General features: G+C 48.0%; 1 protein-coding gene and 1 long non-coding RNA gene across 4 annotated transcripts in view; one reads left to right on the plus strand and one right to left on the minus strand.

The window, feature by feature from the left end:
* Positions 1-13,721, plus strand: part of LOC140390321 (uncharacterized) — a 95,765-nt gene extending 82,044 nt beyond the window's left edge. Inside the window, exon 4 of the long non-coding RNA XR_011934610.1 lies at positions 7,742-13,721. This is a non-coding gene — a long non-coding RNA (uncharacterized lncRNA). The remainder of the gene's footprint in view (positions 1-7,741) is intronic.
* LOC140390320 (SLAM family member 9-like) overlaps positions 1-26,605 on the minus strand; it is a 65,935-nt gene that overhangs the window by 32,421 nt on the left and 6,909 nt on the right. The gene's annotated exons all lie outside the window — the stretch shown is intronic.

Raw genomic sequence — 26,605 nt, forward strand, 5'->3', positions numbered from 1 at the left:
GTGCATCAGAGGAAAGTACTTTTTCACTCACCTGCTAGATCCAGACTACATACTTGACCAAACCATTGAGTTTGGACACTTGCCGACCTACCCCACAAGGGCTCTGGCCCCTCCCCGAGGCCTCTAATCTCATGCGATAAGATTACCTCCCATCTCGTCAATGAGATTGCCTGCCAAGAGATGGCCTCCCATCTCAAATCTGATTCCATCACTGATTGTGCATTTCTCCTCACTCTGCAAACCTGGCTTCAGATCCCGAAGAGCGACCCGTACCTGTCCCTTGCCGATGATCTGCGACATAAGACTCCCACCCTCCAATTCCTCAGGCCTTCAACTGTGCCTCCTGCCTCACTCCCTATGGCCTCATCTCAAATCCCCACCTTCTCAGGTTTTCAAATTCCCCTCCCCATCCCACTGCCCTTAGATCCACCGCCCTTGCAACTCTTTGGCTGAAAGCTTGCTCACCCAATAGCCAGCTATCCTCTAAATGAGATACAAGCAAACTAGTGCAGATACTGAAATCTGAAACAAGAACAGAAGCTGGAAAAACTCAGTAGGTTTGCCATCATCTCTCGGCTAGCTTTGAGTGGGAACAAAAAAACCCACAAATGTAGCGTATATTCACCTGGTTTTCCCACTGTAATTCCAGCTCCACTGTTCGACACCATCCCCCCCAACCTCAGTAAAACATAGCCCATCGTATCACTCTTCTTAACGTCATACTTTACTCAGAATCTTGCAGCACAGAAGGAACCTATTCTTCGCACCCCTCTCATCTCAAAACTGAACACCTGTCTGTGAGATTTATAACTGTGAGTCAAATGAGGACTTCCTCTGTTGTTTTCAGCATTGGGATAGCCCCCGACATGCAGCTGGGGTAGATTTACAAATTTCTGCTCCCGTGTAAAATCATTTTTGTGCAGAGTTAATGAAGATAAATATGTGGAGCGATGTAAAACATGCTGCTGATTCCCTGTGCTGCACCTTTGCACAGAGTCAAATTTACCCCCAAATTGTTGCTCATCCACAACGCCAGTTTTATGCCGTGGTGGAAAGTTTGAAATGCACCCTGCTGTCTCTTTCTTTTGCTTGCTGCCCAGTAAAGGAATATAGCTAATTACAGGAGTTGGGGTCTCGTGTGACTTTCCTATCTTTTGTGAGCATTTCCCGTACAACACTGGATGTTGCAGAAAAAAAGTGGGTGGCTACAGAATGTACAGATTCTATCCAGTGACTGGGGGCCAGTGCAGTCAGGGGCGTATTCCACCCCAGCCAACGCCAAAATCGGGAAAGGCTTTTGGATGTCGAATCAGTCATGAAGCCAAAACCGTGGTCCGCGCCGGCTGTCCGCCAAAATGGCATGCTCCGGCGCCTCGATACCGGTGTCAATGTGTTCTACTCCGCACGTACCATAATCGTTGTTCGCATATTATTAGCGGGCCTGACCTGGTATTTCTCCACGGCTTCCGCGATGCACCGCCTCTACTGGGAAGAATTACCAACGGCGAGGTTCACATATGGTTTCAAAAAGACGGGAAACAAGCACCGTGGCTGCTGAGGAAGGGGGGGGGGGGGGGTACGAAAAGGGTCCAACATTGCCATAGTTTACAGTCAGTCATGCTGCTGGCCTGGGGCTTATGCCAGGGCTGGAGGGAATAGCGGGGGCAGCCAGGAGGTGGGCTGTGGGGTCAGGGTGGGCGGGCACGGAACACCTTTGCCCCGGCCTTCAAGGCAGCAATGCCGCTGCGCATGCTGCAGACTGTTAACTTTGTGCCATGAGTCATATGGGTGTGTCCCCCAGGCCACACCGTAGGTATTCTCTGTCCAGACCGACCCATCAATGGGATGGACGAGCTCCAACACAGTGCCATCTTGTTGGCTGGGATGAGTGTGTGTGGGGCGTGGAGTGCTAATATGCAGCTGCAGCTCGTCAGCCCCTCGAGTGCAAATCCTGGCTCCGTCGTATCAGACACTGTTTCTCATTGGAATCGCTTCTGTTCCATGTGACGCCGGTGCTAGCCCATTTACAGTTGAAGAATTGCTCAGAGAAAGGCCCCAAATTTGCTGTTGTTGAAGTCCTCCAATTCTGTCCCGGCATCAGCACTTATGTCTCTGAAACAGAGAACCCTGTCCAAGGACTCTCATCTCAGATATGAAATCAATGTCCTTTATGTAGCCATAAATTGATCGCCAAAGGACCTAATGTATTTTCAGCAGACGTATTGACTTATCCTGGATAGCATAGAGTTCAGAAGACAGTGGCCCTTCAATAGGAAAGCTGGAGGATTGGTTTTCTGGAGCCGAAGATTCTGGTGATTTTAGCTATGTCTCAGCCCTGCATTACTCATCTTTTCCATCCAGATTTGCATAAAAACAAATGTCTTTTAGATGTAGTTATATCACCAGGTCCAAATTTGGTTTGTAACATTGAACGTTTACAGGAAGGGCTTGGAGGAAATGACTTCATTCCCATAAATCATCAAAAATGTTTAACCTGAGAGAAGAATCAGAGGAATTTGAGAATCAGAGGCAATACACAAACTAACACATTAGAGGGTGAGCAACAGAAAGTTGCCAGAGTCAATAAGGACAGGGGACTGAATCATTCAAAACACAGCTCTAAGTTGGTCGGGTTTGTATTGTGGCAGCAGCAGCCTGAATGGAGTGAAGAGCCCTCAGCATTGCTCCTTGTCAACGTCTTTCCTCCTTTCTCAGATAATGTCAGTGTCAATGTTAGGTTTTGTCCTGATTGCAGAAGAACTTGAGAAAGGATAGTATTAAATTATTGGCACTTTAATCCTCTGATGATTTACTGAGTTGATGAGCGTAGTCTTGGGCAATTCAGGATAGTCACTGGCTTCAAGCCTCAATGGGAGATAGCTGTGGTTGGCAACAGAAGCCCCAGAGTTGGACTTCTGGTACAGAGGAAAGTAAAATCAGCCACAGTTCCTGTCCTAATAACTATCTCGTGGCCACTGCTGGAAGGTTCACGTGGGGGTCAGGTGAAACCAGAGTTCTGTTTAACTGCAATGCCCTCCAAAGTCTAAAGGTTTCTGACCACTACCAGTCAGTGGTCACTCAGGAAGAATAAGCAGTTGTCACTTCATATAATCCCTTGGACACTTGGGGGCAATTTAGCACAGCCAATCCACCTAACCAGCACATCTTTGGTTTGTGGGAAGAAACCGGAGCACCCGGAGGAAACCCAGGGTGAATGTACAATCTCCATACACCGAGTCACCAGAGGCCAGAATCGAACCCGGATCCCTGACGTTGTGAAGCAGCCTTGCTAACCACTGCACCACCATAACGCCCATTCTCCAGAGTTTATTCTTTTTATAATATGGAGAGTGTAGCTGATCACTGCTCGGCAAGTATGGCCTTAGAAAGGTTTTTATAAGCTTTTTTATGACCTGCATTTGGCAGGAAGTGTCGTGTTTGTCTACCTTATCATCAGCCTTTAGCCAGAGTTTTGAGTGGAGATGCAAGTGGAAGAGGGGGCAGGAGTGAAGAGCTTTGTAATCAAACAGTAACAATGACCCAACCAGAGCCATTAAACCCACAGGCAGGGAAATGAGAGAGGTTATTGTTTAATCTGGGCTCTCCGGCAGCTGCTAATCACCATCTGCTCTCCATTAGGTCAATTCAATATGAGCAGCTGCGTTGCTGTGGAGTCTGGCACCTGTGAATAAACTTGTTCAGAAACAACCCAAGTACAATGGATAAACTATGAATGCTCAAAATGAAAAGAAAGAGCATTAGCACAATAGCCCATAATGCCCTCAGAATGTTTTACAATATGACACATTAAATTAGTTACTTTTTAAATTTCCTTTGCAAACAAACACTGCAGCTAATGTGAGCACAAGATCCAATAAATAGCAGACAAAGTGTATTTATTAACAACGAGGTAGCATTTGATTGTCTATAGAACCTTTACACTGCAGAGAGGCCATTCAACCCATCAAATATGCACTGGCTTGGTGAAAGAACAGGCTATCGCATCCTATAATCTTTGATCCAAGATGGCGCCAGAGCGTGGTGACTCTGCGAGCTCTCCCAAATAGATCCTCTTTTTACATCTCTTATAATCGTACTAATCTTTTCCCTATTATGTATTTTCATGTACTAAACGACCTGTTGGAGCTGCTCGCAGAAAAATACTTTTCACTGTACCTTGGTACACTAGACAATAAACAAATCCAATCCAATGGTTTTAATTCAAGGTACCATGTTGCCATCTGGAAACCTGATTTTCCGCTTCCTTGACTATTAGGATTTGCATGTTCCTGTGAATGCTCTGTTCAAATATTTGCATCAGAGATATCCATCATTAATGCTCCACAATCATACACACACACACACACAGCTATACAGCAGCTGTTCCAGTTTGCTTCGCTTTCATGGTGCCAGAAGGATAAGAGAAAACAGTGAACGACGTGGCAAGTTGGAGCTGAATTTATGGATGTTGACCTATGTGTTGAGATATTTTAGCCAAAACAACTGTAGTGTTTCACGTGAAATGTTCCCTTTCAGCCTTTTGAGTAATTAACGTGACATACTGGCCAATGCCAGTGATGGTCTGACCATGGTCAACCAGTAAATGAGGAATAATCCACTCTCAAAGCCATTTAGTGAGGGTCTGTCCTCTCTTAGTACCACAGGGATAGACCTCATCACTGAGGGCCTGTTACCAGAGGACTGACTGGGTAACGAGTGACTAGAAGCAGGGGGCTCTCGATGGCTCTCAGTCTGGGTCAATATGAGTAAAAGTTCATTAAGTAGAATCGTAATTCTATACGTGCAAGGCTCAGTGTAAAGTGCAACCGGCTGCTGCCTGCACATAGAGTAATATTGTTCCCATTACAAACCAACATTTTGGGTTTAGTGTTGTGTCCACATTCATTCCAGTTCGGGCCAGTTCAAACAAGTAAGTGTTATGATGAGATAGGTGCAGCAAACAAGGAAATTTTGTCATGAAATTGATGCAGCAAGTTGTAAATGTAGATAGTAAATGTAACATATGGGGCGCGATTCTTCGAGCCCCGCGCTGGGCCGGTGAATCGGCGCAACCGCACCATGCCGCCCTGACGCCGGCGCGTGATTCTCCGAGGTGCAGAGAATCGGTGCCAATTGCGCCGGCCCCGCCGATTCTCCGGCCCGCATGGGCCGAGCGGAAACAGCAGAGTTCCGCCGGCACCGTTCACCCATGGTTGCTGCAGGTGGGAACTCTGCGTGAAGGGTCGGGGGCGGCCTGTGGGGGGCTTCATCCCCGGGGCGGGGGCTCCGATGGGGTCTGGCCTGCGATCGGGGCCCACCGATCGGCTGGCCGGCCTCTCCCCCCTGGGTCTACTTGGTTGCGCGGCCGGCCCCTGAACTCCCACGCCATGTTGAGTTGGGGCCGGCGCGCGGAATAAGTCCCCTGCACATGCGTGGGTTGGCGCGCCGTCCATTCGGCGCCGGGAAGGGAGGCTAGGGCGGCGTGAACCGCTCCAGCGCCGTGCTGGTGGGGCCAGAATCGGTTGTCCCCGTGCCGTCGTGACACGCGACGGCATTCACGACGGCGCGAACACAGTCTCCATTTCGGAGAATCGCGCCCAAGGCCTCCTTAAGAAGCTGGCTTCTTACCTCATATGGTCACTGAATCAGGTACCCATGAAACAAAATTTAGTCTACTTCTCTCAGTTCCTCCCCCTACTCTGTTGGAATTTGAGGGAGTGAACATTGGAGGAGGACATCTTTGGCCTCAGCTAAATAAGCTGCTGTGTTCACTGTCTGGTGCACTTGAGTGAGCACCAGTGCTAATAAAACAAGTAACTTGATTACTTTTCGCACCTTTCATGACCTCAGTATATCCCTGTGTTTTACAGCCAATGGAATATTTTTTCAAGCGTAGTTACAATGAGGAAAAGTAACGGCTAATTTGTACACACATTCCCACCAAGCAGCAAGGAAATCTGTTTTACCATTGATGGGTGAGGAATTGGTCAGGGAGAAATTTCTTTCAAATAGTGCCGCGAGATCTTTTACCCCAACCCGAGTGGGCAGACAGAGCCTCAGCTGAATGTCTCTCACAACCTAGATTCTATGACTGGGATTTGAACCCCGAACCTTCTGACAGAGGCAAGAGTGTTATTATCAGCTGAAGCACGACTGACACCGAAACAAGCTGGAAGAACTGAGCAGTTTTGACAGACAGGAGGGTGGGGTGCACGTGGCACTGCACTGGTGAAGCACATAAGCAGAAAAGGAACATAAGTTCTTGCACCAACAGAGATCATGCTCAACAACTGCTGCGGAATTGTGGTAATCTGTCTAAACCAATTAGTAACATCAGCAATGAGTTAGATTTGTAGATTTCCAGGCAGCACGGTGACGCAGTGGTTAGCAGTGCTGTCCCACGGCGCCGAGGTCCCAGGTTGAATCCCGGCTCTGGGACACTGTCCGTGTTTGCGTGGGTTTCGCCTCCACAACCCAAAGATGTGCAGGGTAGGTGGATTGGCCACGCTAAATTGCCCCTTAATTGGAAAAAAAAATGAGTTGGAGCAATTCAAAAAGGAAGGTAGAGAGATATCAAGGAACTATAGGCCAGTGAGCCTCACGTTGGTAGGGAAGTTGCTAGAATCTATTATCAAGGATTTCATAGCACAGCATTTGGAAAGCAGTGGTATAATCGGACAAAGTCAGCTTGGATTTACAAAAGGGAAATCATGCTTGACAAATCTACTGGAATTCTTTGAAGATGTAACTAGTAGAGTTGACCAGGGATAACACCCGGTGAATGGCGTTTACTTAAACTTTCAGAAGGTTTCATCAAGGTCTCACATTGCCGATTAATATGCAAAATTAAAGCTCATGGGATTATGGGTTGTATCTAGAGTTGGATAGAAAGCTGGTGAGCAGGCAGGAAGCAAAAGGTTGGAATAAATGGGCATTTTTCCGATTGGCAGGCAATGACTAGTGGAGGATCTGTGCTAGGACCCCAAATGTTCACATATATTTATGATTTAGATGAGGAGAATAAGCAAACTCCACATGGACAGTAACCCGGGGCTGGGATCGAACTCGGGACCTCGACGCCGTGAGGCAGCAGTGCCAACCACTGCACCATCATGCCGTCCCATCCAAAAAGAGAAGGTTAAATGGAGATTTGACTGCATTGTTCAACCATAAATAGTTTTGACAAAGTAAAGAAGAGGGCGACACTGCCCAGTGCAGAAGGGAAGGTATAAAAGAACAAAGACAAAAGCAGGAGAAGCATTCTGGGGAAACTCTTGGAACCTGCCACGTGGAAAGCTGCTGGTCTTGAAGGACCAGTGGAACTATTTGGCTGCCCCCGACTACCTGGTTTATACACACACACACACACAGTGTGAATGTATAGAAACAGAAGTGCCCAGGGGAATAAAATCCCTTTAACGATATATTCTATCCCTGCAAAGGCAACTGTTGTGTATAAAAGATCAACAGAGAACTAAATCTGGGGGAGGAACAGCCAAAGTGTTTGCAAACAGGAAATTCTGCAGGGAGTAAGCAGACAGCACAGGGAACTAGTGAGAGACGGTGAGGTTAGTGGCAAGAAATCAAGATATTTGGGGAGGGCATGTTAAAGGCCATGTTTACTGTCAGCCTTATGTGGTTTTCTAATCTCATGCAAAGGCTTCATCATCAGTTGCTATTTCTGGCAGGGCAAGTGTCACTTTATGCACAGCTAGATAAACTTCTGCATTTTATTTTACAGGGTTCTTCAGAAGAAGGGGTCAGTCACTGGGCAATTCCAACCCCCACCAAATGCTTCCACATTTTACGAATACTGGAAAATCCCTACATCTGGTTTTCTTGCTAATAAATGCTTAAATGCTATGAATGACTTTACAATTGTTTAATTCTATTGTATGTGGCTTCGCACTTGTCTTTTGAAAGGACTTACAGAACATTGTATATTCAAGATTCTATGTACATTCGATCTTATGATACTTATTTTACCGAACCACACTTTCTTTCCTGCTTGCTGTATGGCCTGGGTAAATGTGAATGAAAGATGACTTGATGGGAAACTCTGACATGGGCCTTCACTGATCCCAAATGTTTGAAAGCAAGCAAAATGGTAAAAAGGTAAACCAGCAGAAATTCAATCAGTGCATGCAAACAGTGCTGTGTGAGAACTATTAGATAAACACACATTAGAAAAATTCCAGAGACCAAGAAATGGCAGAGAAAACAATAGTGATTTCAATCTCAATCAGCTAAGTACCAAGATGACCATTCACTAGCATTGAAATGACAATTAACTAATAACAGTCCCAGAGTAGATAAATACAGATGACTAAGGATCATGAAACACTGACCTGGCCTGGGTATACAGATTGGAACATGACCTGCGGGATACTCCATCAGCGGGATCCGCCGCTTCGCCAGCAACGTACCCACCCCGCGGGTTTCCCGACGGCGTGGGATGGCCACAATACGGAACCCCTTTGGGCGGCTGCCAAAATGGAGGATCCCGCTGTCGGCAGGGGTGCGCTGCGTCGGAAAATGGAGCTGACGGGACGGAGAATCCCACCCGACATCTTTCAATTCTCTCACCTTTGCTGATGATGAAGATAAATCAAAATTCAAGACGGTCCTCCTCAAGTTTGACACTCACTGCAACATAGAGGTGAATGAAAGTTTCGAGCTCTATGTATTGCAACAATGTTTGCAGAGTAAGAACGAACCTTTTCAGTCCTTTCTCACCCACTTCCGCATCCTTGGGCAGACCTGTAATTACGGGCCCACCTCCGACTCCATGATACGCGACCAGATCGTTTTCGGTGTTCAGTCGGACCCCCTACGCCAGCAGCTCCTCAAGGTGAAGCAGCTCACCCTAGCGACCGCCATCGAGACCATCGTGCTACACGAACACGCCACTAGTCAGTATTCCCACATCCAAGCGGCTGAAACGGCGCGGCAAGGTCCCACGAGGCAGAACGGGTCCAAGCAATCGAGCAACTCCAGGGCCTCAGCCTGGATGACGGCGGCTATTTTGCGCTCTTTTCGCGGACTCCTGTGCTTGTGCGCACCAAACGAGGGGACGGCGACGTTGACGAACGTACTGCGCAGGCACGCACCACGTATGGGCGTACTGCGCATGCGCGGTGGCGCAGCGAACGTACTAATGCTACAACATGCGGCAACTGTGGCTCCACCCACTTAAAGCGGCAATGCCCTGCCAAATCCCGACAATTCCTGAGATGTGACAAACTTGGCCACAATGCTGCTTTTATGCAGATCAGGTCAGCCTGCCAATTCGTATCGCTCCAGCCAGCCTCGCAGGAATGTCCGGGACACGGTAACCGAGTCCGATGCGGACCTACTACCCGAATTTGACACCGAGGACCCGAAGGCACCTTTTCGAGTCTGTATCGTTACAAAAAACAGGGTGTCCCCGAAGCAAATAATCCAGCCTCTGTCGGTTTACAGCATCGATCCGGACGATGAGTGGTGTGCCACCCTTACGGTCAACCGGTCCCAAATGCGATTCCCCTTGTCACTGGTGCCTCCGCCAATCTCACTGCGCGGTCTGACCTCCAAAGCCTTCGTGTCAAACCAGCCATCCTTCCATCAGCCTGCCAGTTATTAGATATAATGGCAATGCCATTGCTGCCAGCGGCTCGTGTCAACTTGAAGTGATGCACAGGTCACGCAAAGCCATCCTTCCCTTTGAAATCGTGGGCTCCTCGAAAGCCTCCCTGCTTGGCGCGCAGGCATGCAAACTGTTGAACCTAGTTCGGAGAGTTCACTCTCTCTCTCCTGCTGACACGTATTGCCTTTCAGGACACTGACTTCAGGGCGCAGCTCGACGCCATTATCAACCAGTACCAGGATGTCTTTGAGGGCATGGGCACGCTCCCGTACACCCACAAGGCCCGGCATTAATGAGGACATAGCCAACACAGTGCTCAACTGCCCCACTTGTCAGCGCTTCCAGCCAGCCCAACCCTGTGAGACCCTGCAGCCCCATGAGTTTGTCACGTCACCATGGACCAAGGTGGGCATCGACCTGTTCCACACGCTGGGTGGAGACTATGTCCTGATCGTGGGCTACTTTTTGAATTACCCAGCATGACCTCACCTCGTCTGCAGACATTCGTGCATGTAAAGAAACCTTTCCTCGACCTGGCATCCCGCTCACGGTTATGTTGGACAATGGCCCCTGCTTCACCAGCCAGGAATAGTCCACCTTTGCCAGGCGATACAATTTTGCCCATGTGACATCCAGTCCCCTGTACCCCCAATCCAACGGCAAAGCGGAGAATGGAGTACATATAGTCAAACGGCTCCTATGCAAGGCTGCCGATGCTGGGTCCGATTTCTACCTTGCCTTGCTGGCCTATTGCTCCACCCCGCTGTCCACTGGTCTGTCGCCAGCCCAGTTACTCATGGGTCGTACCGAGGACGACGGTGCCGTCCATCCATGTCCCAGACCTCGACCACGTTCCGGTCCTTCGCCGGATGCAGATGTCTCGTGCACAGCACAAGGCGCCTCATGACTCCCGTGCAGCTGATCTCCTTGCTCTGGCTCCAGATGACAATGTCCGCGTCAATCTTCCGGATGGGGGCTGGTCTGCAACTGCTGTTGTCCTTCAGCAGGTGGCCCCCCGCTCGTTCCTGGTTCGTCTACCGGATGGCTCTATTCTGCACCGCAATCGACGCGCCCTTCGACTCGTTCCACGCTTGCCACATGATCCTCCACTGTCGCCTCGCCCTCCTGCTGACCCTGCCACGGACTATGCAGAGCTCGCTGTCACTCTGCCTCCCCCTGACTCTGACGCAGTCCAGCCCGCTCCTGAACCAGCGGCTCTCGACCCACCCTTGAGGCGGTCAACCAGAATTCGTCGCCCACCTCAGAGACTTAATTTATGAATTTTGCAGACTTAGAGACTCTCTGAATTGTTTTGTTGCTTTGTTTGATCGTTTCCCTGGTTTGTATATAGTGTTGCCTATGGTGTGCTCGCGTTCATTAACAGAGGGATTGAATTTAAGAGCCGTGAGGTGATGATGCAGCTGTACAAAACTTTGGTAAGGCCACATTTGGAGTACTGTGTACAGTTCTGGTCACCTCATTTTAGGAAGGATGTGGAAGCTTTGGAAAAGGTGCAAAGGAGATTTACCAGGATGTTGCCTGGAATGGAGAGTAGGTCTTACGAGGAAAGGTTGAGGGTGCTAGGCCTTTTCTCGTTAGAACGGAAAAGGATGAGGGGCGACTTGATAGAGGTTTATAAGATGATCAGGGGAATAGATAGCGTAGACAGTCAGAGACTTTTTCCCCTGGTGGAACAAACCATTACAAGGGGACATAAATTTAAGGTGAAAGGTGGAAGATATAGGAGGGATATCAGAGGTAGGTTCTTTACCCAGAGAGTAGTGGGGGCATGGAATGCACTGCCTGTGGAAGTAGTTGAGTCGGAAACATTAGGGACCTTCAAGCAGCTATTGGATAGGTACATGGATTACGGTAAAATGATATAGTGTAGATTTATTTGTTCTTAAGGTTTCCTCCCACAGTCCAAAGATGTGCAGGGTAGGTGGATTGACCATCACCATGCCCTTAGTGTCCAAAATTGCCAAGCCGGAATCGAACCTGGGACCCTGGAGCTGTGAAGCAATTGTGCTAACCACCATGCTACCGTGCTGCCCTCTAACCATGCTTCACCTAACAAGTAAGTCTTTTGGGACTTGTGGGAGGAAACCTGAGCGCTCGGAGGAAACCCACACAGACACGGGGAGGATGTGCAGACTCCGCACAGACAGTGACCCAAGCCAGAATCAAACCTGGGACCCTGGAGCTGTGAAGCAATTGTGCTAACCACCATGCTACCGTGCTGCCCTCTAACCGTGCTTCACCTAACAAGTATGTCTTTTGGGACTTGTGGGCGGAAACCTGAGCGCCCGGAGGAAAGCCACACAGACACAGGGAGAACGTGCAGACTCCGCACGGTGTCCCAACCTGGGAATCAAACCGGATTCTTGGCGCTGTGAAGCAACAGTGCCAGCCACTGTGCCACCATGCCGCCCCTTGACTGAAATTAGAAATTCTTCATTCAAGACAGTTGTGAATGATATAACAAAATAACACAACACTGGAGATGGGCACCCGCCGGTCAGCGGCATTTCCCGGGTGTTTCCCCGTGGTTTAGGCGGTCGTGATTCCTTCGGCATTGGGGCCTGAGGGACGGGCACTGGGTCGGGCTGGTTTGGAGCTGTTGGGGACCCCCGTGACCGGAGGAGCAGGGGCATCGAGCCCGAAGCAAGTGGCGGGGGACGAGCGTGGCCTGAGGCAAGGCCTGAATCCAGCACAAATGTAGAGAGGGAGCAGTGCACACCGGGTGGCCCCTCGCTGAAAATGGGCGTTTGGGATGTTTGAAGTCCGGCCCCAGGAGAAGATTTTTTTTAACTTTGATTTTTGAAATTTAAAAAAATATATATATATTTTTATTATATTTTTTTATTTATTTAATTTTTAATTTAAAAAAAATGTATTTTATTATTTATTTATCTCGAGATTGAAGAAAGAAGGCGTAAAATACTAAGTGGTTAAGGGATGCCAAAAACAGCTGTGAAGAAGGGAGGAAACACGGGTTTGCCGCCAAAGTAGAGGTGCAGTAAAAGCGGATGCCGGACCGCGTGGGTGAGGCCGCACTACTTACAGTGGAAAGATGACCGAGGTGATGGCTGTGGAGCAGGAGAAGCAGTTTGCGAGGCACGTGGAGGCATTGAGGAAGAGATGACAGTCGCACTGAGACCATTGGTGGGGGAGGCAATCGCCCCGGTGAGGGTGAATGTGGCAAAGACATCGGGCGAGGTGAGAGGTGAGGGTGAAAAAATGAAGGAAGTGGAGGAGGCCATGTCGCAGCACAGTGACCAGCTCACCTCGATGGGAGACCAACTCCAGAGGGTGGTGGAGGCCAACAGAGGACTCTGAGCAAAGCTCGAGGACTTGGAGAACTGCTCGAGGCGGCATAATCTGAGAATTGTGGGCTTTCCTGAAGGGGTAGAGGGCCCAAGGCCAACTGAGTACTTTCCTAAGAGGCTGGCGGAGTTGATGGGGAGGGTGAAGACCCCTCCCGGTATGAACTGGACCGGGCTCATCGGTCGTTAAGGCCAAAACCCAAAGTAAATGAGCCGCCGAGAGCAGTAATTATCCGCTTCCATAAATACCACATGAAGGAGAAGGTATTAAACTGGGCGAAGCAGAAGCGGGAGGTGTAGTGGGATGCTGCTAGAGTTCGGATTTACCAGGACTTGATGGTGGAGTTGGCAAAGAGATGAGCGGCATTCAACCGAATGAAGGCAGCACAGTACAACAAGGGACTGCTCGGCATTCAACCGAATGAAGGCAGCACAGTACAACAAGGGACTGCGATTTGGTATGTTATACCCGGCAAAGCTCAGGGTGACGGACAGCGCCAAAGATTCTGCGTTCATGAAGGCAGAAAGCCTGGGACAGAAGTGAGGAGTGGAGCTGGAAGAGGGATCGTGGACTGTGATTGGGGAGCTGGAAAATGTATAAATGTTCTCACCTTCTGTTCATTGACCTGTATTGTAACTTACTTGACTTCACGCTGTTATAGAGTTTAAATTTTTGTTTGGTTTGTTTGGCACTTTTGCTCCTTTTTTTTGTTGCAACGGTTATTCCATTGAATTGCATGGGTTAGATTGTTTTTCTTTTCCTTCTGGGACTGGGACTGGGTGGGAGAGGACAGTGTACCCTTCCGGGGGGGGGGGGGGGGGGGGGAGACACCACCCGCGCTAGCGAACCAAAGTCGGAGGTGAGGTGAGAGGAGGGCTGCGGACATTGGAGCCCGATTAGCAGGTTTTGATGGGCCTACGAGGCGAGCAAGTGTGGGGCGGGGAGGAGGATCGATACTGGGTGAGATTTTTTTTTGAGGGGAAGTGCAGGGGGGATTCTGGGAGGGGGTTTGGATGTTAATAATGGAAAGGGATGGTCAGGCTCATGGGGCAGGGCTCAGTGGTAAGAAGAAGGGGGGGGGGTGGGAGGAGAGAGACCCCCAGTTAGGATAGTCACGTGGAATGTGAGGAGGCTGGAAGGCCCAGTCAAGAGGTCAAGGGTGCTTGCGCATCTTAAAAGTTTGAAGGCCGATGTAGCAATGCTGCAGGAGACTCACCCGAGGGTGAAGGACCAAGTGAGACTGAAAAAGGGCTGGGTTAGTCAGGTGTTTCATTCTGGATTTGACGGAAGAGCTCGAGGAGTAGCGCTAATGGTCAGCAAAAGGTTACGGTTCCAAATGGAGAAGGTGGTTGCAGATCAGGGGGTAGGTATATGATTGTGACAGGGGTGCTAGAGAGGAGGCTAGTGACGCTGGTAAGTGTATATGGTCCCAATTGGGATGACGTGGGATTCGTGAAAGTGTGTTGGGCCATCTCTGACTTGGAAACACACAAACTGACAGTGCGGGGGGGGGGGGGGGGGGGGGGCCTAGAACTTGGTGCAGGAGCCAAGATTGAACATGTCACGGCTGCACTCACTGGTCCCGACAGGGGTGGCGAAGGCACTAGCTGGGCTAATAGTGGAAATGGGAGGGGTAGACTCTTGGAGGTTTCTGCATGCAAGGGAGCGGGAGTACTCGTTTTTCTCAGCGGTCCATCAGGTGTACTCGCGGATTGACCTTTTTCATGGTGGGGAAGGCGCTGCTGGCTGGGGTTAAAGGGTCGGAGTACTCGGCAATTGCAATATCAGATCATGCTCCACATTGGGTGGATACGGTGCTGGAGAAGGGGACCAGGGTGGAAGTTAGATGTGGGACTGTTGGGGGACCGAGGGTTCTGTGACAAAATTGAAAAAGTAATCGAGGAATTATTGTACAGCAGAGATTGTACAGGTCAAATCCACCTGGGGGAGACCGGGAGATGCAGGAATTTCTAGATGGGCTGGAGTACCTGAGGTTAGGGAAGGGGGACAGGGCTACTTTAGCGATAGTGGAGCAGGAGATAAAAGATGCGATTGGGAGGATGCAGTCGGGGAAGGTGGCACAGCTGGATGGGTTTCCGGTGGATTATAAAAAATTCAAACATAAGCTGGTACCGCTGATGGTGGGGATGTTTGAGGAGGTGATAGGGAGGAGGGTGTTACCATAAACTTTGGGGCAGCCATCAATTTCCCTGTTACTTAAGACAGATAAGGATCTGACGGAGTGTGGGTTGTATAGGCCCATATCACTTTTAAACTTGGACGCAATGATATTGGCGAAGGTATTGGCAGGTAGGCTAGAGGAGTGCCTCCCGAAAGTGATAGGTGAAGATCAGACGGGGTTTGTGAGAGGGAGGCAGCTCTTTTCAAACATTAGGAGGAGATTGAACGTGGTTATGGTACTGGTGGAGTGGAAGGAAACAGAGGTGGTTGTGGCATTGAACGGCAAGAAAGCATTTGACCAGGTAGAATGGGGGTACTTGATGGCAGTTCTAGAGCGGTTTGGAATTGGACCCAGATTTGTGGACTGGATAAAGCTATTATATAAGAAGCCGAATGCGAGTGTCCGCACAAATAACATCAGCTCACAATACTTTTCTCTCCACCGTGGGACTAAGCAGGGATGTCCTATGTCCCTCCTGCTGTTTGCACTCGCGATTGATCCATTGGTCATCGCATTAAGAAGTTTGGGGGTATGGAAAGAGATAGTGCGGGGGGATAGAGCATAGGGTGTTCTTATATGCCGATAACTTGTTATTATACGTGTCGGAACCAAGTGTGTCAATAGGGGGAATACTGGAGCTGCTTCAGGTGTTTGGGTCTTTCTCGGGGTACAAATTAAATCAAGACAAGAGTGAATATTTTGTGGTGTCTCGGCCAGGGGTGGGGGCAGGGGTAGGGGTAGGGGGGCTGCCATTCCGTAGGGCAGGGACTCACTTTAGATACAGGGGGGGGTGCAGGTTGCTCGCGATTGGAGTGGGGGGGGGCTCCGTAGGTACAACATTTCTAGTTTGGTGGGGAGGGTGAAAGCTGATCTGGCAAGGTGGGATGGTCTCCCTCCGTCACTGGCGGGTCGGGCACAAGCGGTTAAGATGAATGTGCTGCTGCGATTCCTGTTTATTTTTCAATGCCTGCCGATTTTCCTGCCAAAGGCATTTTTTGGAGAGATTGAAGGGATGATTACCTCGTTCATATGGGGAGGGAAGGAGGCCAGAATTAAAAGGGTGCTACTACAGAGTGGAAGGCTGGCAGGGGGTTTAGGTCTTCCGACCCTGATGTATTATTACTGGATGGCGAATGTGGAGAAGGTACGGAGCTGGGTCAGAGTGAAGGAGAGTTTGGGTAGGGGGTCGGGATTGAAGGCGCTAGTGACAGCACCGCTCCCGACGACCCCGGAGAGATACTCAGGGAGTCCGGTAGTAATAGCTTTGTTGAGAATTTCGTGGCAATTTCAACAGCACTTCGGGTTGGAGGCAGGGTCATGGGAAATGCCGATTCGGGGGAACCATAGATTTGAGCCAGGGAAGTGGGATGGAAATTTTCAGAGATTGGAGGAGAAAGGAATTAGGACACTAAAAGATTTGTTTCTTGGGGGTTGCTTTGCGGGATTGAAGGAGCTGGGAGTGAAGTAAGGGCTGGAGCAGGGGGAAATATTTAGATACATGCAGGTTTGAGACTTTGCCAGAAAGGAGATACAGAGCTTCCCAGTGGAGCCGGCTTCCACATTGCTGGAGGAGGTGCTGACGTCAAGGGGCAGGAGAATGGGGTAGTATCGGTAGTTTACGGGGCTATTTTGGAGGAGAAGGCAGCGCAAAAAGGGATCAAGGCAAAGTGGGAGGAAGAGTTGGGAGAGGGTATGGCAGAGGGGTTCTGGTGTGAGGTGCTCCGGAGAGTGAACGCTTCCACCTCCTGTGCGAGGTTGGGGCTGATACAGCTAAAGGTGGTGTATCAAGCGTACCTTACAAGGGTGAGGATGAGCCAGCTCTTTGAGGGGGTAGAAGATGTATGTGAACGTTGTGAGGGGGGGGGGGGGGGGGGCGCAAACCACGTTCATATGTTTTGGTCCTGTCCAAGGCTGGAGGATTACTGGAAGGAGGCGATTCGGGTAATCTCTAAAGTGAAACTTGACCCAGGCCTCAGGAGGCCATATTCGGGATGTCGGATCAGCCGGGGTTGGAAACGGGCACGGGGTCAGATGTTGTAGCCTTCGCCTTGTTCATCGCCCGAAGGCGGATCCTGTTAGGGTGGAGATCACCCTCTCCACCCTGTGCCCTGGTATGGCGGGGGAACCTGCTGGAATTCTTGAATCTTGAAAAGGTCAAATTTGAACTGAGGGGAAGGATGGAGGGGTTCTACAATTCATGGGCGTTATTCGTTATGCACTTTCGAGAATTGGATCACATCGAACATTGTGGGGGGGGGGGGGGGGGGGGGGGGGCTGGAGACTGTATGAGTTACTGGTGACTATGGGTGATTCCTGATTACTTTTTGTCATTTGTTTATGTTAATGTGGGCTAATGTTTGGGGGTTTGATGGAAGGATGGGATCGTTGTTATTGATATGGGGATTGACGTTACATTCGTTACTGATTATTATTTATTGTTGAGTGTAAATTTGGGAGAAAATGTAAAAAAGGCGAATAAAAAATATTTTTTTAAAAGACAGCTCTGTATCTTTGGAATTCCCTTCCCCATGGTGTTGTGAATGCTCAGTCGATGAGTGTATATAAGACAAAGTTCAATGGAATTTTACCAGGAAAATAATTGAGGGATGTGGGGATAGGGCAGGAAATCTAGTTAATACGAGTTCATCCATAATCATATTGAATGGGTTGTGCAGGAAATGGGTTGTGTGGACTTCTGTATCTATTACTTATATTTTTATGCTTCCACAACAGTGGCCAGATTTTTCTGGCCCCACCCACTGCTGGGATCTTCCAGTTCCACTGGAAGTCAATGGATATTTGGCTGGCCTGCTGCATCCCTGCTGCGTATACTGCCAGAGGCTGGAAAATCCCCGCAAATATCATAGCAAAGAATATAAGGCATTATTGACTTCAATTAGTTCACTTAGCCTGTAGCTATACTTCTGCTCGATAGTCTCTGGGAGAGAGGCTGATCAATCAATAACAGAAAAATCTATGCATGATCTTCCTCGCCTGTAAACTCAACTGAACGGGTGCACATGTCGGGATCACATGTAGTAGCAGACATAGTGAACCTTCATTTTACATCCTCCAAAACAAATATATTCCTGCTTTGATATCAGAACCATCGCCACTGCTCAGATGTTCTGTGTATCACAGAGGTTAGTGATGTGATGTACGGATTCCAATGCCAGTGTGGTGCGAGGTATGTGGGCCAGATGTCCCAAAAGTGGCGGACTTGCAAAGTGTCCAGCATTTGATGTAATTCTGACATTACACAATATTTGCTAAACAATCCTCAAGGGTCCTACGCTGACAGCCAATTTAAGATTATAAGTTGGGCTCGCAGTGTTTTGCATTTATGCGTGCTAGAAGCTACATTTATTAATACAGAGCCCTCTTTGCAGATGGAAAGAACATGGACACATTTTGTACTTATTTCAACTGAGCAAAGGAGGCGACAGCCTAAATTTTGGTTTGTTCCCCAGGACAATGTCCTGACCAGAGTTAACTGCTTGGCTTGAATTTAAACAAAGCTTTGGAATCACAGAATAATGCAGTGCAGAAGTGGCCCTTTGGCCCATCGCGTCTGCACCAACGCATGAAAGACACCTGACCTGCCTACTTAATCCCATTGGCCAGCACTTGGCCCACAGCCTTGAATGTTATAATGTGCCAAGTACTCATCCAGGTACTAAAGGATGTGAGGCAGCCCGCTTCTGCCACCCTCCCAGGCAGTGCATTCCAGACCGCTGCCACCTTCTGGGTAAAAAAGATTTTCCTCAAATCCCCCCAAACCTCCTGCCCCTCACCTTGAACTTGTATCCCCTCATAACTGACCCTTTAACTAAGGGGAACAGCTGCTCCCTATCCACTCTGTCCATCCCCCTCTTACATAATCTTGTAAACCTCAATCAGGTCATCCCTTATTCTTCTTCGCTACAACGAAAACAACCCAACTCTCTTCATAACTTAAATGTACCATCCCAGGCAACATCCTGGTGAATAGCCTCTGCACCACCTCCAGTGCAATCACACCCTTCCTATAATTTGGTGACCAGAATTGCACACAGTACTCCAGCTACGGCCTCACCAAAGTTCTGTACAACACCAACATGACCTCCCTGCTTTTATAACTTATGCCTCGATTGATAAAGGCAAGTGTAATATATGCCTTTTTCACCACCCTATTAACCTGCCGTTCTACTTTCCAAGTTCTATTGACAACCAAGGTCCCTTTGTTCCTCGGAATTTCCCAGTGTCAGGCCATTCATTGAATACGTCCTTGTCAAATTACTTCTCCCAAAGTGTTTTACCTCACACTTTTCAGGGTTAAATTCCATCTGCCCATTTGACCATCCCGTCTATATCCTCCTGTAACCCAAGTCACTCAACCTCACTGTTAACCATCCAGCCAAACTTTGTTATCCGCAAACTTTCTGATCCTACCCCCAATGGTTCCCTCTTATCAGCATTAACCCCTACATGGTCATCTATATAATTTATATAAATGACAAACAATGGGGGATCCAATACAGATCCCTGTGGTAGCCACTGGACATTGGCTTCCAGCCACTAAGCAGCCGTCTGTCGTCACCCTCTGTCGCCAACAACTAAGCCAATTTTGAATCCACCTTATCGTTACCCCTGCATCCCATGTGCATTTGCCTTCTTTATACGCCTCCCATGTGGCACCTTGTCAAAGGCTTTGCTGAAATCCATGTAAATTACATCAACTGCACTACCAGAATATGTGAACATGATTAGCTGAGCCCCTCGCAGCTTTTCTCTACCCCCTCAAAGAGCCGGCTCATCCTCACCTTCGTTAATTGCATGCTATGCACCATTTAATTGAATCAGCCCCAGCCTCAGCACGAAGTTAATGCGTTAACTCTCTGCAGCACCTCACATCATAATCCCACCTCCAGTGATTAGCTCCTCCTCCTACTTGGCCTTAATCCCTTCCCTGCACATGTTATCCTCCTCCTTGATCCTCCTGTAAATTGCTGAAATGACCCCATCCTCTGCCCCACCATCAACAGCTCCTTCTCTGGCAATGAAGAGGCCAGTGCCACCAGAACCACACCTTTCTCACGAAGTTCCGTACTTGCATATATATCTGGAGCCCTCCTCATGCTGGAGCAGAAACTTTGTCCTCAATTCCTCCAAGCTTGAGAACCCCCACTCCAAAAACAAATCCTTCATCTCTTCACCCCTCTCTCCTCTTATCCGCCCTCCCTGGTTCAAACCAATGGTTCCCTCTTATCAGCATTAACCTCGAGCCTGTGCTGTCGGATTTAGTTGCAAATCTAGAGTGTGGCTACCACCACAAAGCTACCCCCGGGGCAACCGGTAGCAGCTCCATTTCCAACGCCCAAAACCCCGACTCCTGACAGGAACCTGCCTCCACCCACACCCATAAAGCCTCCGTCTCCCTACGCCAGCCCGCACCTTCTCCGCATTCGCCACCCAGTAATAGTGCCACAAGTTCTGAAGGGCCAACACCCCCAAATTCCACCCCTTTGGAGCACCAGTTTGCTTGTCCTAGCCACATTCCCTGGCCGCACCAACAATGTGACCAGCCTATCCACCCCCTTAAAAAATGACTTTGGTAAAAAGACCCACAGACATTGAAACAGAAACAAGAACAGTGGCAGAATGTTTATCTTCACTGCCTGCACCCAGCCTGCCAACGACAGGGGGAGACTATCCCACCGCAACAAGTCCTCTTTCACCCTCCCAACCAAGCTCGTGAAATTGTGCTTATGAAGCCATGCCCAGTCCACCTGCAACCCCAAGTATTTAAAATCAGTTGTTGCTACCTGGAATGCAACCTTCCCACTCCCACCCCAGCACCTGGAGAAGACGCAACAAAATATTTGCTTTTCCCTAGATTCAACTTGAGCGCCGAATCTCCTTAGCAAACCCATTATATCCCTTATCAATAAGCTCGGGTCCAAGATGTACAACAGCAGGTCGTCCACAAGGCACCCTGTGCTCTACCCCCACCTCACTATTCCCCCTTCCACAAGTCCAAAGGGGTCACATGGGGCATCCCTGCCTCGTCCCCCAAAATAATGGAAAGCACCCCGAATTCATATCGTTCGTCCATACACATTGCATTACAATTTCATCCTTGCCACAGTTTAGGCCCAATCCTAAATTTCTCCAGCATCGCCAGCAGATAGCTCCACTCCACCCTGTGAAACACCATCTCCGCATCTAATGCCACCACATCCAGCTCCATTCCCTCTGCCGGTGAAAGGTCCACATTCAGCAGCCGCCGCACATTTGATGACAGCTGTCTGCCCTCAACGAGCCCCGTCTGATCCTCCCCAACCACCTCTAGCAGGAATTCCTCCAGCCTCAGCACCAACACTGCCCATATCTTCACATCCATGTTCAGTCAAAAAATGGGCCTGTACGACCCACACTGGATTCTCCTCTTTTTAAAGTAATAATGAGATGGATGACTGCCCCATCGACTCCGGCAATACTCCCCTAATAATCGCATCCTCAAACATTTCTACCATCAGAGTGTCAACCGATCCTTGAATTGTTTCTTAAGTTCCATCGGGAACCCATCTGGCCCTGGTGCCTTTTCTGACTGCATCTTCCCTACTACTGCCTGCCCTTCTTCCACCCCCATTGGTTCCTTAATCCTGCCCTGTCCTCCTCCTCTATCTCCGGGCATTATCTCCAGCAATCCAAAAATTCCTTCATATCCAACTCATCCTCCAGCGGCTCTGACTTATACAAGTCCTAATAAAAGTCTTCAATGCCTGCTCCGACGCGACTACCAACCTACCCATCCACATAATCTCCCTTGTTGCAGCCTGCCGACAGAACTGGCGCAACAGCAATCGACTGACTTTCTCACCATCCTCATCGACAACCCGCCTGGACCATCTTCCCCGTGGATAGATGATCAAGCTGCAATCCTTCCTCACCAAAAGTCCTGGCTCCAGTCCTCCGCATATCCCCCATCTACCTATAAAAAGTCTCTTATCAGCCGCTGCTGCTCCTCCCACGCCTCCCTTTCCACCTTCAATTTGAATGAAATTATCTTGCCCCTTATTACCGCCTTCAACACCTCCCAGATCAATGATGGGGGGGACCTCCACATTCTGGTTAAACCACACGCACTCCTCCATCACCTTCCCCATTTCAGTGCAAAAATTCAGGTCAGCCATCAAACCCCATACCTAGCCTCCTCGCTGGCCTCTGGGCTGGCTCCTTCTACAACATCACATCCACCCGGTACCAGACATGGTCCAATATCACGATTGCCGAATACTGTGCCTTCCCCACCACATAAAAGTCAATCCTCGAGTACACCTTATGCACCAGCAAAGAGAACGAGTACTCCTGATCCTGTGGATGTTAAACCCTCCACAGGTCCACACCTTCCATCTCCAATACTCCCTTTTCAACAAGGCTAAATTGTTCATTTTACCTTTGGTAATTTTGTGAATGACCCAATGAATGCAAGACAAAAAGATGTGACATCTCTTTTTAGCTCCCACTAGGACCAGCCAACTGCTGAATTTATTCCAGCTTGGTCCGTGAACTACTGCAGACACTCATCCAGATGAGTTGCAGCACAACGCTCATCAAACCGCTTAGTCTGTGTGACAGAATTCATTCACTTCAACAGAACAGAATATCTCTTGTGCCTTGTCATCATGATGTAGCATTCTCATTGTCTGAAGTCTGCTAATCATGGCCTACACCATGACATTACTAAGGGGAAAGAAAAGGAGACAGCCTTTAAGAGCCACCTCTGCCATTACTGGGATTGAATCATTGGCATCACTCTGCGCCCCATTTAAACCATCTAGCCAACTGAGCAAACCTAACCTGTAGTATGAGGGGCAAGAGTAATTTGTTTTAATTGTATCTCCACTTTGAAACTAAGTCACACCGGTCCTTCGCTGTCACTGGGTCAAAATCCTAAACTTCCCGAACAGCAATCTGGGTGTGGCAATATGACATGGACTGCAGCAATTCAAGAACGCAGTTCGTCAGCACCTTTCAAGGAAAGTTAGGGATGGTCAATAAATTGTGGCCTAGCCAGTGAAATATTTATTTTAAAACGAATTTGAGAGCTGTCCATGATCGTCTCCAAGTGTATGGAATAACATACATACTGGGCTACATTAAAAATTAAGAACAGAATAATCCTATTGGCTTAACAGTGAGTGGAGAGTCAGGACCTATCATAATTTTTAAAATAACATCACATTTTGACAAGATCTAATTCAGGCAGATTAGATCTTGCCTCTATCTTCGCATCCATGTTCGGTAGAAAAATGGGCCTGTACAACCCACACTCTACCGATTCTTCTCCTTTTAAAGTAATAGTGAGTTGGATGCCTGCCCTATCGCATCATCAAACATTTCTACCATCAGCGGTGTCAACCCATCCTTTAATTTTTTTAATAAAGTTCCACTGGGAACCCATCTGTTCTGTTGACGAATGTGATATAAAATAGTTACTTTAGAGATACTAGTTAATGTAATGTAGAAATAAGCCACTTTGATTCTTTTAGTTAGGGACAAAGGAATTTGGGACCGCATGGAAAAAGCAGGAAGAGGTGTGTCTATAAGAGTGAGGATGCATTGATAGGGGCCAGAGAAAGGGATTGGAAGTGAGCCAATCAGAATAGATTAAACAGGTCAGGAGGGACCTAGGCTGACCTATGTCCGTCGAGTATGTGAAACTTGATACCATTTGAACTGATTTTGCAGAGATCCCTTTGTCTGGTAGTTCAGTCGTTTTCTGGAGTGTAAGAGGCAGGACGTCCTGTTACATTCTGTAAGATGATTAAGCTTGCAAGCTAAATAAATAACTTCTGTTTACGTGCGAATCCGTCTCAACTTTTATTGAGGCCAGACTGACAGAGAAAGAAAATAGGAGATCAACATTTGGTGCCGAAACCCGGGATTTCTCTGGGCGATCCTGTTCCAACTGCGAAATCAGAATTAGACTGATTATGAACAGGAGGACGGGAACAAAGGGCCCTCAATGTAGAAATGGAAAACGACCAGCATTGATTGTTCCCCTCTTCTTATCGTCTGATTAGTCTGGTCACTCGCGGTTGGCACAGAAAGACCGCCTCGACGAAATCACAGGTCAGTCTGGGGATTAGCACTTTAATTGATGGGATTTCATATTGTTGTTTCGGCTTGGGTTAGGGTTCAGAGGCTGATGTGACTTTAAATAATAAAGGTTCAGTCTATTATCGGGGTTCAGAGGCTGATGTGACTTTAAATAATAAAGGTTCAGTCTATTATCGGGGTTCAGAGGCTGATGTGACTTAAATAATAAAGGTTCAGTCTATTATTAGGGTTCAGAGGCTGATGGGACTTTAAATAATAAAGGTTCTGTCTATTATATGGGTTCAGGGGCTGATGGGACTTCAATAGATGGGGGTTCAGTCCAGTATAACTGTTTTTAAATCTGAAGATGGTTCAACTCTATGTGTGAGTGTTTTAAATATATAGTTGATTAAGCTAAAATTGTCTCCTTGGACTGTAAAGTTCCGAGGTCTAGTTGAGATTGTGAGGTTGAAGCAGAAGTCTCTCAAAGGGTTAACAGCAGCAGGCGGAGTTGAAAACAGACAGTGCTTCTCACTCAGGCCTTGAGATAACAGTCTGCAGTGTAATCGGATACCTTTCCTTTGAGTCAGTGAACACCAGCAAAGTTACGTTTTGAATTAATTAAAGGAAACCAGTGGGTTTCTCTACCTCTTTGATAAAAGTTATTATTTTCGAAAGCAATTGATTGAAATTGCCAGAATCTTAAATTTTACTTACTTGAAATAAGGTTTATCTCATTTTATCTGGAGATTAATAGAAATTTAAAGAAGATCATGGACACCATATTAAAAAGTGTCAATCTGAAGATGATAATTGATTTTGCTAATACTTATGATAGTTGATTTTGCTAATACTTATGTGTATGTAACAGAAAAAAAAAACTTGTTAAAAGAAAAAATTGTTAAGATAAAGAAATAATTAAGTTGTAAATGTTATACAAGTTTGTGTTAAGCAAATTGTAAATTTAGTTCTGAGTTGAGATCAGAGCTAAGCTTGCAAGTTGCAGTAATTCAATTTGAATTTTCAAACATTTTTAAGTTTAAAAAAAAAGAGAGCAAATAGAGAAAAGAAGGACACAGATCTTGAATGCGTTGAATAGCACATTTCAAAGGCCCATAAATCTTTCTGTTATCTTAGACCTAAAACCTAGGAAGATTGATTAGCCATAGGAATGTCTGGGGCGTTTTAATGAAATCTACCGGGGGCAGTCAGGCGATTTGCTGTATCAAAATGGTCAGAATTCCCCTCAATACTGTGCTATGTTAATGCATTGCCTACCACCTTCTGTGGTTACTGCTGTGAAATGTAATAACATGAATTGGACGGAGAACGACCCTTCCCAGATGGCAAGGGCAGTCAGATTTTACTGGAAGGAGGGTGTAGGCCCAGAAGGAGGCTCAGTTACAAAGGTTAAGACTGAGGATGTAATGAAAAAGGATGATCTGCGACCCCAACAAGGGGCAGAAATGGTAGTTTACCAGCAGGAGCCCCAATATAGTGACTTTGGGTGGGTGGATCAGCGAAGAGGGGGATACCAAACCCACCCAAAAGGACCCTCACCCCATTTTTATGGTCCACTGAATGAATCAACAGCTCTACAACCGCAGCCCCCTCTGAGGGGCCATTGGTCTACTGGAAGACGAGGCCGGGGCAGATATAAAGGGAACAATGGATGTTTTAATTGCGGCCGTGTAGATCACTGGCAACAGGAATGCCCCTTTAAAAGACAGACAGTAGAAGGAGATTATTCGACCCAAAGGAGAGGGTACCCACCAAGGGGAGGACAGATGAGATACACTGACTTCTCCCAGGAAAACCCTTTCCCAACACAGGATTGACTAGCTAATTTAGCCATAAGGACTCTCCAATCCGACAGGGAACCTATTATCTCTCTGCAGATAGGAGATCAACATCACTCATTTGTCATCGACACAGGGGCAGCGATGTCTTCTGTGCAATCAACACTTAAATTACCAATATCCGACCACACGCAGCAATTATCAGGGTTCCAAGGACAGGTGTGTGAGTATCCTATTTCTGAACCTGTGACAGTCACTTACGAGAATACGTCTGCAGAACATCAGTTTGTAGTGACTACTGGATTGGACTGTAACTTGTTGGCCCGAGATTTACTGTGTATCTTCCAGCTACAGCTAGAATGCGGAGATGAGGGGGTAACGGTTACATCATGGAGGATGAGACAACAGTGCTATATTTCTATCACCCCCCAGTGGTGGACGTTAGACATTGAACAGCCACTATCACTGCATCACGTTACCCTGGCCTATGACAGAACTGGACGAAACAGGGAGTTGGAGGACAAATACTGGCCATTACTTGAGACCGAATGGCCAGTCAAGGTTACAGCCACAGTCACGGGAAAAGAA

The sequence above is a fragment of the Scyliorhinus torazame genome, chromosome 14, assembly GCF_047496885.1.
Source record: "Scyliorhinus torazame isolate Kashiwa2021f chromosome 14, sScyTor2.1, whole genome shotgun sequence".
NCBI lineage: Eukaryota > Metazoa > Chordata > Chondrichthyes > Carcharhiniformes > Scyliorhinidae > Scyliorhinus > Scyliorhinus torazame.